Here is an 11,897-nt window from a genome sequence, read left to right as displayed (position 1 = left end):
AAAGGGACGATTACTATTCAGCTTGGAGGAAATAGGAGAAAGATTATGGAGGTTGTGTCACAAAAGCTTCCTGGAAAAACACATGGGCATTAGTCAGTAGTATGGGTGGAGTTCCAGGCAAAGCAAATAGCACACACAAAGGCTACGAGGGAGTTGCAGCCAGTCATCTGTATGGCAGGAGTTGAGCTAGAGAATGTTACTTTCTCTCTTTACCCTACCATTCCCACCTCCTTTATCAAGAAAGACCAGGTATCATTCTCTTCCTTGAGTGGAATGCATGAAACCTTGAAATTGTGTTGGATTGGGATTGACCAAAAGAGTTTAGCTAAAAGTAAAATCAGACAGACATTGTGGTCCTATGTGCCTAAGAGTCTCTGGGAAAGGATATAAACCAACTCACACCTGGGCGTGAGGAAGGCTGACTTAGGAAAGACTTAAATCTACTATTATATTATTATAGTTCCAGAGCATTTTATTTCCCAGATTTTCCTAAAGGAAACTGGGTCCATAAACTCTCCTTTAAGTGGAAATATAGTCATTAATAGAAAGAACATGAACGACGGAGTGTCAGACCTAAATTCAATTCTAGTTTTGCCACTTACACCAGTAAGTTCTGGACAAGTTCTCTAGCCTCTCTGAATCTCAGTGCTTCTTCTAAAACAGGGACATTAATACCTACCTTGGAGGAGTCTTGTGAGGATTAACTGAAAATGTCTAACAGCTGGCCAGAATAAATGTTTAGTAAGTGTTGGGTTCCTGTCTAGTCTAGGCTGGTGCTCTTATACCTATCCCCACAGTGAATGGGGGAGGAACCTGGGCTTTTCTGTTAGACGTATACTTGTTGAACTAAGGCTGCTGTCCTTTGCTTTTGAGTAGCTGACCTTGAGGGGGAAAAACGACTGTTTAACACCACCTAACCCTGGAGAGGGCAATGGCTGAGCAAAGCTTTGTAATGGGAATGAATGTGTATGTTTGGTCGGTAGGGAAGGAGGCTATGGCATATTATTTTACTGTAGAACATGGTTTTTACACCTTCCGAATCTGTCTTTGCCAGCAGGAACACTCAGATGGCTTCTGATCTGAGTTGACCTCGGAATACAGCCAACCCTGCCTGACTCAGTTTTTTGTAACGTTGCAAATAGCATGGCTAATAACTTTTCCTCTTCTACGAGCTGCTTAGCAACAGAATGCAGGGGAAGCACAGGTGCACGACTGAAATCCTCAGTTGCCCACAGGCTGATGTGACTGGCCACAGTCCTGAGCTTCAGCGAAGGCGCGTCCCTGTTCTACAGTAGCCTGAGAGGCCTGAGTAGGTCTGGAGTCCATCAGCCCTTACAGTTTGACAGCTACTGCAGTCATTGTTATTTCTTCTATAGGTGGTTCTTTGGAACAACAAGGTCAGAAGGAGTAAGACCAGAATAAGAGCCTGAGCCTTGTTGCAGCCTGATTTCACCATGATACAGAACAAAATCACCATGAAACAGAGCTCAGTTACCTCTCAGTCCAATTTGGTTCCTAAGCAGAAGATGATCTCAGTCCTGCTCGCTCTCTCTCTCTCTCTCTCTCTCTCTTTCTATTTTTTTCATGTGAGCCAATCAAATACAAGTTTCTGCTGGGTATAAGGAAATAATAAAATGAATAATACATGATCTCTACCTGCAAAGAATTTATACTCTAGTAGAGAGTTGTATACACTCACGCACCATATTTTAGCCAATGACAGATCACATATACAAGAGTGGTCCCATAAGATTATAATACTGTATTTTTATTATACCTTTCCTATGTTTAGATAGGTTTACATAATTTAGATAAACACTTAACATTGTATTACAATTGTCAGCAATGTTCAGTACAGTAATATGCAGTACAGGTCTGCAGTCTAGGAACAATTGGTTATACCATATAGCCTAGGTGTGTAGTAGGCTATGCCATCTAGGTTTGTTTATACTCTATAATGTTCCTGAAATTGCCTAACGACACATTTCTTTTTGCTTTCTTTTTTTCTTAGAGACAGGGTCTCACTATGTTGCCCAGGCTGGTCTCAAACTCCTTCTGAGCTCAAGCGATCCTCCTGCCTCAGCCTCCTGAGTATCTGGGACTATAGGCACGTGCCACTGTACCCAGCTATCTAACCATGCATTTCTCAGAATACATCTTTGTTGTTAAGAGACATGATTGTACTCGTGAAAGAGTGAATGTCATGAGATATACTAATAGCAATCCTTGGGCACATAGAATAGAAAGTGAGTAACTCACTGGATAATCTGAGAAGGCTTCACAGAGTGGGTGGCATTTGATATGGGAGTTTCTTCAAACTGTCATGAAAATTAGGTGGTCTTATTAAACACTGAAGAATAAATCTGGGCTAAATTCCATTCTTTCTCAATATCTAGAAAGAACACTGGCCTCTGAGTCAGAAGACCTGGGTCCTAGCCTGAGTTGTGCTATGAGCTTACCCTGGGACCTTGAGCAAGGTAACCTCTCAGGGTCATAATTTTTTTGTTAAATGGTAGTTTGGAAATGAATCTCCATGGCTCTTCCCAATTCTAAAATCCCTTTATGTCTTTGCTCCTCAATACATCACAAAAATGAAATGTAGAAGTTGGAACAAGTTCAGTCCTGGTGAGGGGAGAACAGAACTAAGGTGGCAGGCACTGCCTACAAACAAGTAGTTCCCAGTTGCCATCTTAGCGCACATCAGAGTGAAAGAGGCATCTCTGGACTTTAAAGATGTCTTTAAAGGCATCTCTGGACTTTGGTTATTCTTCAAGCAACAAGAAAAAACTTACGTATTTTTCAGCAATGAACATCATCCTCAACTCAGCCAAGCCAAAGAATACATTTAGTTTAGAATTCTCTTTCTGGAGACTCAAGGGTGATAATAATTGAAAGGTCTTTCCAAAGTCATGGAGACAAATTTCCAAGATGCCGGGCCTCTAAGGAACACACCTCTAAGGCTTGGGCTCTCTGCCTTCTCCAAGTCTTAGAAAAAGTACCCAGGACTACAGATTCCTTCCTGACAGTGAACTTGTTCAGCACTTACATTACTGAACAGGGTAGATGCTGGGCCTTTTACTTCACCCAGCAGGCCTTCTTGTCACGTCCTCCCCTTACAAGAACTCACACACACCCAAGGATTAATCACCACTTGCACAATGATGACTCTCATAACTCTATTTCTGGCATTGACCTTGTCTCTAAGTTTCAGACCCATAAATCCAACAACCTGCTGGTTAGACAGACACACACACAGACATATAGATGTTTCTTAGACCCCTCAAAGCCAACATGTTCAAAACTGAATTCACCATCTTCTTTCCTCTCTAAATCAGCTTCTTTTCCCACATCCTAAACTCAGGTAATGGCTTAACATCTGCTCACTCAGAAAGCCAGAATCCCTGCTCATCCAGGACTCTCTTCTTCCCTCATCATTGCTAGCAGTGTCCGAATTCCCCCAAACACTCAAAATTCTGCTTATTTTGCTCCTCCGCATATTCTGGTATTTCTTGTTCCCACCTATTCCTGCCACAATGATCTCATTTAGGTGCTCATCGATCGACCTGGACCACTGCAATGCCCCAGTCCTGCTGTCCGTGAGTCCTTCTTCCCCCCTGTAGCCAGAGTCATCCACCTTCGAAGTAATCTGACTGTACTCCTAAGGAATGTGCAGCATCCCATCAGCTAACCCCACACTAGGGAGGTGGTCCACTCTGTTGCACTGCACACGTCCAGGACTTGCTCCTCTCCAGCCCCACCTCCTGTTTCTCCCCACACAAAGCTGACAGTGGCCCCTTGCTCATGTCACTCCCTCTACCTGGCACATCCTTTTCCTCTCTCTTCACCTTGTTCACCTTTACTCAGTTTTCAGTACTCGGGCCTTACCTCTTCTAGAAAGCCTTCTGTGAACCCCCAGGCTGGGTTTAGTACCCCACCTCTGTGTTACTGAAGTGCCTCACACACCTTGATTTTTATCACTCCCCATGTCATATTAAAATTATATAATTACATATATCTTGCTCATTAGACTACAGAATCCTCAAGAGCAGAGACCTTATCTTCTCCATTGTAAACTTCTTATGACCTAGCACAAGCTTGATAATGATAGTTCTTAAACTGAACTGAACTGATGCAATTTAGCCTTAATCTTGAATGAGGAGAAGAAAACTATCTCCTGTATCTAGGCATTTGTAAGGTTGCTGGTACCATTGCTTTCTTCAGATAATTCTTGGAGCCAGATGAGTCCTTAGCTCTCTAGTACTATGCCTCATAGACTGGTGTACGGGTGAGCCCTGTCCCCCTACTGGATATCTGAAATCACTGGACAAATATGGTGCATAATCCTGGGGTATCAACTTCGCCTAAAGATTTTGGGGAAAATGATTTTCATGTTAAAAAAAAAGATATAGACATATTTTGGGGTACCATAAAAATTTTAATATGAGGAGAGACTTCAGCTTATACCAGGCTGTTCACAGCCAACCCTCCATGTCTTTGGGAGTGCAGGTTCCACTAGAGGTAATGACTGAGAAACACCGATCTGTGGATCGCTGTTTTACACTGCAGTTTAGTTCTTGCTCTAGAGCCTCCCATATAAAAATAAACAGCCCCAATAAAACAAAAGCAGGAATAATGTCAGGAACAGAAGAGAGAGACTTTTCATCTTGTCCAAATTAGGTTTGCAGAGGTATCTGTTGATTGGCAGGATATTCTGAAATTAGGGCAACACTGTGCTTCGTATAAAATATGCCAGAAAGGTAGGAGGGAGGAGGCAGAAAAATGGCCATTAGAACAGATCAAAGAGAAGCTTTGGATCAAAGTGGAGGCTAGATCAGGAAGAGTGGAGGAAGTGAAGGGTGCTTCAGTCAAGGTGCGGAACATGAGGAAAGAACAGAATCCAAATAGAACTTGGCTAAAGATGGGACTACATACAAGACTGTTGGTGATAGCCCAAGAAATAATTGGATATTTAGTAAGGTGATATGGGGAGTTTTCATTCCTGGAAATTCTATTTAGGATCCTAGTAGACTGAGATCTTCCAAATCTATTTTCTCATATCCATTGCATACCATCAAATATGAGAATGAGGTAGTACCATCCAAGAACTAGTGACACAAAAAGATGTAAAAGGGACAGAGGAAATAGCAAGTGGACAGGTAGAAAGGGCTGGTTTAAAATAGATAATGGGACCAATTTAATTTAACCGACATTTATCAAGTGCCTGTTATGCATGAGGCATTTTCCTAGGTGATGGAGGACAGATATCCCGACTATGCCCCAGCCTTCAAGGAGTTTGCGGTCTTCTCTGAAGGTGCCTAAGAAGGAAAAACCAACCGAAGAAAATCCAGGGTCTAATGTCCAGGCTTTCCAATTAAGAGATCTTAGAAAGCTAAACCAGGAACCGTTCCTGTTAACACATACTATCTTGTCCCTTCACAAGTGACGAGTGCCCCAAGTTTTGATTATCACTTGTAATAAAATCTCAGAGTTTTTATTTTTATTTTTCAGTAGGCATGAAGATGTACAGAAGGACACCAGCAACCTCAAAGTTGGGGCAGAGTCCAAGAGCAAAATTCTGATTCTGAATCCTAGACTACTTCCCCACCTCGTGACAATGAAGCTCTGCTATTAAGCAAGTTACACCATAAATACGTCTAAATTATTGATGGCCTTTTCTCAAACAGGAATAAACTGCCAGAGATGGGGTCTTTCTACAGAGAAACTGATTATGAATACCGGAAAGCTGCTAGAGTCAGAGAAGGACAAGCCATCAGAAGAGCCTGCTCTGCGTCGTCACCCGCAGTGAAGCCGCCAGCGTCGCAGCCGCACTCACAGACTGCGCACGGCATTCTGAAACATGAGCATCTGAATAAAGCTTCCAACGTGAGAGGCAAAACCAAAAACAACAAAAAATGTTACTTTGAAAATAAACGCAGACGTTGTAGGTAGCTGAAGAAAAGTTTTAGAAAAAATACAAATAAGTTAGTATTCTCTGATGAATAAGAGAAGAAACTGCATCCATGAAATAAGAACCGGATGCTATTTAAAAAATTTAGAAGACACCCCTCCACCAATAAAAGCTCTTAGGAATTAAAAATATGATGATAGGAAAGTAAAAATTTAATAGTAGGGTTGAGATATTTATTAGAAGTAAAACATGAGATATTTTTAAGAGTAGAAGAGAAAAGATAAAATTAGAGGACAGATCCAAGAGATCTGATATTTAAGTAATGTAAGTTTCAGAAAGAAAGAACAGAGAACACAGAGAAAATTATACAACAGAAGAAAACCAGCCAGAAATGAAGAGTATGATTTTTTAGACTGAAAAGGTCTCTAAAGTACTAGGACGATAATAATAATAATAAAAAACAACCCAAAACAACCCCCCCCTAAACAAACCCAACACCAAATAACAACATCATGAAATATCAAAATACGAGGAACAAAGAAAAGAAAACCATACAAACTTTCAGAGATTAAAACAAAATACAAGGGATCAGGAATTGGAATGGCATCAACTTCTCAACAGCACCATAAGAAAGTTGAAGAAAATAGAGCGAAGCTTTCAAAATTGAGAGAGGAAATGATTTCCGATTAATGTCCTATACCCAGCCAAACCATCAATCAAGTGTGAAGGAAGAAAAGTGACATCGTAAATGTGCATGATCTTAAAAAGCAACCATGTCTTGTGGGGCCTGAATCTTATATAATTTTGGGATCCCTCTTTAAGAAAAGACATAGGCTGGGCATGGTGGCTCACGCCTGTAATCCTAGCACTCTGGGAAGCCAAGACGGGAGGATGGCTTGAGGTCAGGAGTTCGAAACCAGCCTGAGCAAGAGCGAGACCCTGTCTCTACTAAAAATAGAAAGAAATTAGCTGGACAACTAAAAATATATATAGAAAAAATTAGCCGGGCATGGTGGCGCATGCCTGTAGTCCCAGCTACTTGGGAGGCTGAGGCAGGAGGATCGCTTGAGCCCAGGAGTTTGAGGTTGCTGTGAGCTAGGCTGACGCCACGGCACTCTAGCCCGGGCAACAGAGTGAGACTCTGTCTCAAAAAAAAAGAAAAGAGAAAAAGACATATAATTACAAATACTGTACAAAATTGTGTATGAAAGTGCATATGTATTTAGAATGAGAAAGGAAATCACAGCAAACTGGGGGCGTGGAGGCTCAGGGCTCTTCCTTTTGAGATAGCTTTAGAAAATTTACCCCAAATACTTATTTTTTTTTCTTTTTCTTTTTTTCCTTTTTTTTTTTTTGGTAGAGATGAGGTCTTGCTCTGTTGCTCAGGCTGGTCTCCAGCTCCTGGCCACAAGTGTCCTTCTAAGTCAGCCTCCCAAAGTGCTGGGATTACAGGCCTGAGGCACTGCACCAGGCCACTCCAAATGCCCCTTGATGGCAACCCGACTTTTCCTACCCACTGGACAACTCAAAGCAACTCACAGCACTCAGGGCCCCCTGAGCTCATTCGGCTCCAGAATAAATCTGCCTCTGCCTCCACTCGCCCTTTCTCAGCAAGCTATGCTCTAGTGAAACCAAAGAGTAAAGCCAAGGAATGGAAAGATACAGGATTCAAGAAACAGGAATCCAGTATAATTCCCAGGTAGCAGTGAGGGCAAGTCCCAGGCTAACAAAAGGCCCAGAGAATAACCAGTCCCAGAGAATGGAGGACTAAGTGGGATGTTTCCGTGAGAAAAAATCAAACTGATTAGTTGCTTGATGTTTAACTGTATTGAGAGGAACTTTATCATTCTGTCCAAGTTTGAGAAAGAATTGGCGATGAGTACTCAACCAAGCAACTGAAGAAAATGTAGCAATTACTAACTCCAGTGGGGAGGGGGGAGTTGGCTAAGAAAGGAAGTGAGAAGATCATGGTATATCACATTCCCGGGTTGAGAATAATATTTACGTAGTCATAATGATGTAAACACTAAACACTGAATATCAAAAAATTGGGATGTAACTATATTGAGAGCTTACAAGAAAGGGAAGTAAACGTGAGATGGAGTGATGGGGTGTAAACGAGCTAAACCCTCATCCTCCTAGGCAGGATGTCAATGGATGTTATGCAGAACCAGAAAAAAGAAAAAGAAGTGGCCAGTATTGGCATCTTATTAGGAATATGATGGTAAATATCAGGAAAACAGCCAAAAGCATTGAAAGTAGTTGCCTCTAGGGAGGCAACTCAGGATAAACTCAGTAAAAACCTTCTAGAATTGATGACTTCTAAGACTATCTATTGATTTATGTTGACCAAAATAGAAAATTTAAAAAGAAAACAACAGCCTCGAGAGGAGTGAGGCAGAAAGCTACTGGAAGTGAAATGAAGGCACCTCTGCTAAACTACCCTCTCAAAATGCCGTGCTGTAGCCACCTGCAAAGAAAACCCTCGAGGGTGCTGTGGCATTCTGGAAGAAATTCTGGTTTGAGTCCTGGCTCTGCCATTGAATAGCTGGGTCATCCTGGGCCAGATACACAGTGCCTCTGGAAACATTTCTATTTCTTCATTCATGAAATACGGATTCTACCCTTACCTCACAGTGCCGTGTAGACAAATCACCTTGTGCTCTGTAAAGCCCGTTATTATGAAAAGACTACCAGATTATTATGAAAAGACTAATCTGATACTGGCTTGTAATATCTAAGTCTATCTAAAGGGGAACGCGGGGTGTGCCTTCCTATCTTTGGTTTAATTCTGCGTCACCTACAGGAGGCTGATAGATCTTTTGACTATCCTCCCTCCAGCAGTGTACTTTGTGGCCGTGTAATCTTTATACAAGAGGACAGCGAAGAGAAACAACAACAGCTAAAATTCAAATCATCTCTTTTTGTTTGTCTCTAGGCTCAGTGAAATTTTGGGGGAGAGTTCAGATGAAGTTGGGGATTACAGCATTCACCTGTGACCTCTAATTGCTCACACTCGGTATGGTCTGGTATTGTGACAATCTAGTGTTTGTCTTATGCCTGTTTATAGAAACAAATATGAAATGTGTCTACATAGGTACTATTAGTTGATGACACACTAGTGACTTCAATTCTCCTGTAATAAAGAGTTTTGCAATAGTGGGACTTTGGCTTTGGGAGTGGCTCCACGTATGATAAAACTGCCCTCACCCATCTGCAATAAGCAGGTGTGTTTGAGGAAAAGAGATAATGCTTTGATTTTACCCAACGTAGGTAACATCTGTACTTTGAACAGTTAAGCATGGCAGCTGATGTTATCGTGAAGGTAATGAGGCGATAAGAAACAGGTCTTTTTTTTTTTTTCTCTGAACCCCTTTTCCCCTCCAGCCCTTGCCAAATCCTATCTCAAAGTGCTGTTTGCTAAGATTAAGCCAGAGCCATAACCAAGGACATACTGGGGGAGATCCCAGGTCAATAACTGGTGCCAAAGGTGACATTCAATAGCTTGAGGTCAGCCACTACAGCCACATCTGCTGGAAGGGTTGGCGGCAACCCACAGAATGTGAGGAAAAATGTGTGGGATGAGGATGAGTGGGTGGCAGTGCCGTCTCCATCTTCCATGCAAGAAGTGGGAGGAAGTCAAAGCTCTTTAAAAAGAAGGAAATTGCTCGGCTCCTGTAATGGGAGGACAAATAACGGGTAACCAGAGATACTACCCTACTCTCCACCTATCTCAGGCACTCCCCCTTGTAAAATCAAGGGGCCATATTCAATAAAGCCTTTATATCAACTCCACATCTTTTTCCAGAAGCTTCCTTAAGCCACCTGAAGAACCAAGTGGGAAGCGCGCTGGGCCCCATCTCCCAGTGCGTTCTGATTCTCACCCGGAGGCTCCCCACGGCACGACACTCACGTTATATTGACCATGTTGCATAGCTGGTTGAAAACGGTACATTTTTAATGAACAATAGCCATAGTTCCCATTAAAACGCGGCGCCCGTTTGGCAGACAGCGCCACCGCGGGCCGCACGGCGCCGCCGCAGGCAGGAGGGCGCGGCCGAGGCCGGCTCCGCGGAACCGGTCGAGAGAGTGGGAAGGAAACGGCCGCTCCTGCGACTTGCAGGAGGGGTGCCTGCCCTCGCATTTTAAGACGATTTCTGTCTCATAAAGCGCTAGGTTTCCCCGGCTGAACACGAATCTGTCTTCCATTGAGAGCTAGGCCAGAGCTCCGGAGCCCGTTGCTCTGCGCCCAGGCACGGCCGCCACTCAAGCGCTCCCACCGCCGCTCCCGAAGTCCGCTTCTGCCCACTGTGCCGCGAGTGGACGCGGAAACACGGCTCAAGGGACTTGGTCGATCGCCTCGTCTCGTTAGGTCGCAGGCTAGTGTCTGGGTCACGCATCGGTGGCCGGGAGCTGACGAGGGCGGGCGGGACGCAAGCGCGCAGCTCGGGAGCAGACTGGGGACACCCTGGACGCCCGGCCAGATGCGAGCCGGCACGGGGCGGGCTGTCCTCGGACCCCGCCGCACGCGCAGGCCGGGGGACGTCCCGCCTCCCCTCCCCCGCAACGCAGTCGACCGGCTCGCCGGGGCCACCGGGCAATATGCACTCCCGGGCCGCTGGCGACCGGACAGAGGGGCGCAGGGCGCGCCCGGCCAAGGCCCCGAGGGGGCTTCCGGGTCAGCTCCCGCGACCCCAGGGCCCCCGCCCGCCCCCGCCCACTAGCCGAGCCTGGGTCCCTGTCCGAGCTCTCCTCCCCGTCCGAGCCCCCTGCCCGGCGCAGCCCTCTTCTCCATCGGGGCGCCCCTCCTAGGCGAGGGCCCCTCTCCCTGCGAGCCCCGCTCCGGTCCGAGCCCCCGTCCGTGCGGACGTCTGACCTGTGCCCAGCGCCTCGGAGCCGTCCGCTGCCCGCGCCCCGCGCAAGTGCGCCGCTGGGAGCAGGTGGCAGCTCCTGGCCCGCCCCGCCCCGCCCGGCCCGCTCCACCCGGGGCAGCCCGGCCCGGCCCCGCCGGCGCGCCAGGCCTCCGGGTCGCCAGGCCCGCCCTTCCCTGCACGCCCCGACCTCCCCGGAGAGGCCGGGGGCCCGCCCCCCGGCACTCCCGCAGGTGTGAGCTTGGCCGTGACCTCCGTCCCACAGTCGCAGTCCGAGCAGAGGCCGTGGCTCCCAGGACTGTGTACCCAGCCAGGCAACCCCCGCCAGCACACGGAAGTAGCCACGGTGGACCCCCGGAAAGGGAAGTCCCCAGTGGTGCATCAGAATCCGGTTTCTCTAGTGTAAGCTTGGTGGCTGACCCCTGGGTGTCACATGTTCATTCCTGCATTCATTCTTTCGGCAGATCTGCCATGTGCTTTTCTGACAGCAGATCTGACAGGTAGTCACAGTTCTACGGGCTGGGACAGAGCTGCGAAGCAGACAAGTCCCTGTCCCGGAGAAGCTGGCTTCCTGCTGAGGACCGCCAGACCTTCTTTGGTTGGCCTCCTGGAATGGTTCTGCACCTGTGGGTTGCCCGTCGTCCCTGTGGACGTTAGGAACATACAAGAGCCAAAGGCTCTACTCAGACCTACTGATAAGGATCTGGTCCTGGAAGCTGCACCTATTAAAAGCTTCTCAGGTGACCTGAGGAGGACTGGGTTGAGAACCAGGGGCCTAGATCTCTAAGATGCCTTCCAGCTTATTCCTGTTGAGGGCACTGGCAACCAGGGAAGGCTTCATGGAAGAGGTGTTTGTATTAAATATTTGGATATAAAACGGATATACACTAGCAGTGAGTGCAGAAGGGCACAGGATCCCAAGGGCAACTTCTTTTGATCCAATAGCTTTTCTTTTCTGTAAAGTCAAAGAAATCCCCTTTGAAGGGTAAGGAGGCCCGAGCAGGTGCTTCCTCTGTAAAACAGAGAGAATGGGACCTGGTGGCGAGGGGTGAGCCCATCAGTTAAAAGGAGGATGGAACCGCGCACCTTAGTCGGAGAATGGGCCACCGATAGGAGGC

The 11,897-nt window shown here is 46.1% G+C and overlaps 1 protein-coding gene across 1 annotated transcript in view; it reads right to left on the bottom strand.

Moving 5' to 3' along the window:
• Nucleotides 1-10,814, bottom strand: part of TMEM45B (transmembrane protein 45B) — a 53,037-nt gene extending 42,223 nt beyond the window's left edge. Inside the window, exon 1 of the mRNA XM_012644311.1 lies at nt 10,785-10,814. The gene's annotated coding sequence lies outside the window, so the exon portion shown is untranslated. The remainder of the gene's footprint in view (nt 1-10,784) is intronic.
• Between the last annotated feature and the right edge of the window lie 1,083 nt (nt 10,815-11,897).

The sequence above is a fragment of the Propithecus coquereli genome, unplaced genomic scaffold (genome assembly GCF_000956105.1).
Source record: "Propithecus coquereli isolate 6110/MARCELLA unplaced genomic scaffold, Pcoq_1.0 Scaffold209, whole genome shotgun sequence".
In the NCBI taxonomy this organism is placed as follows: Eukaryota; Metazoa; Chordata; class Mammalia; order Primates; family Indriidae; genus Propithecus; species Propithecus coquereli.
This window is presented reverse-complemented; position numbering and strand designations above follow the sequence as displayed.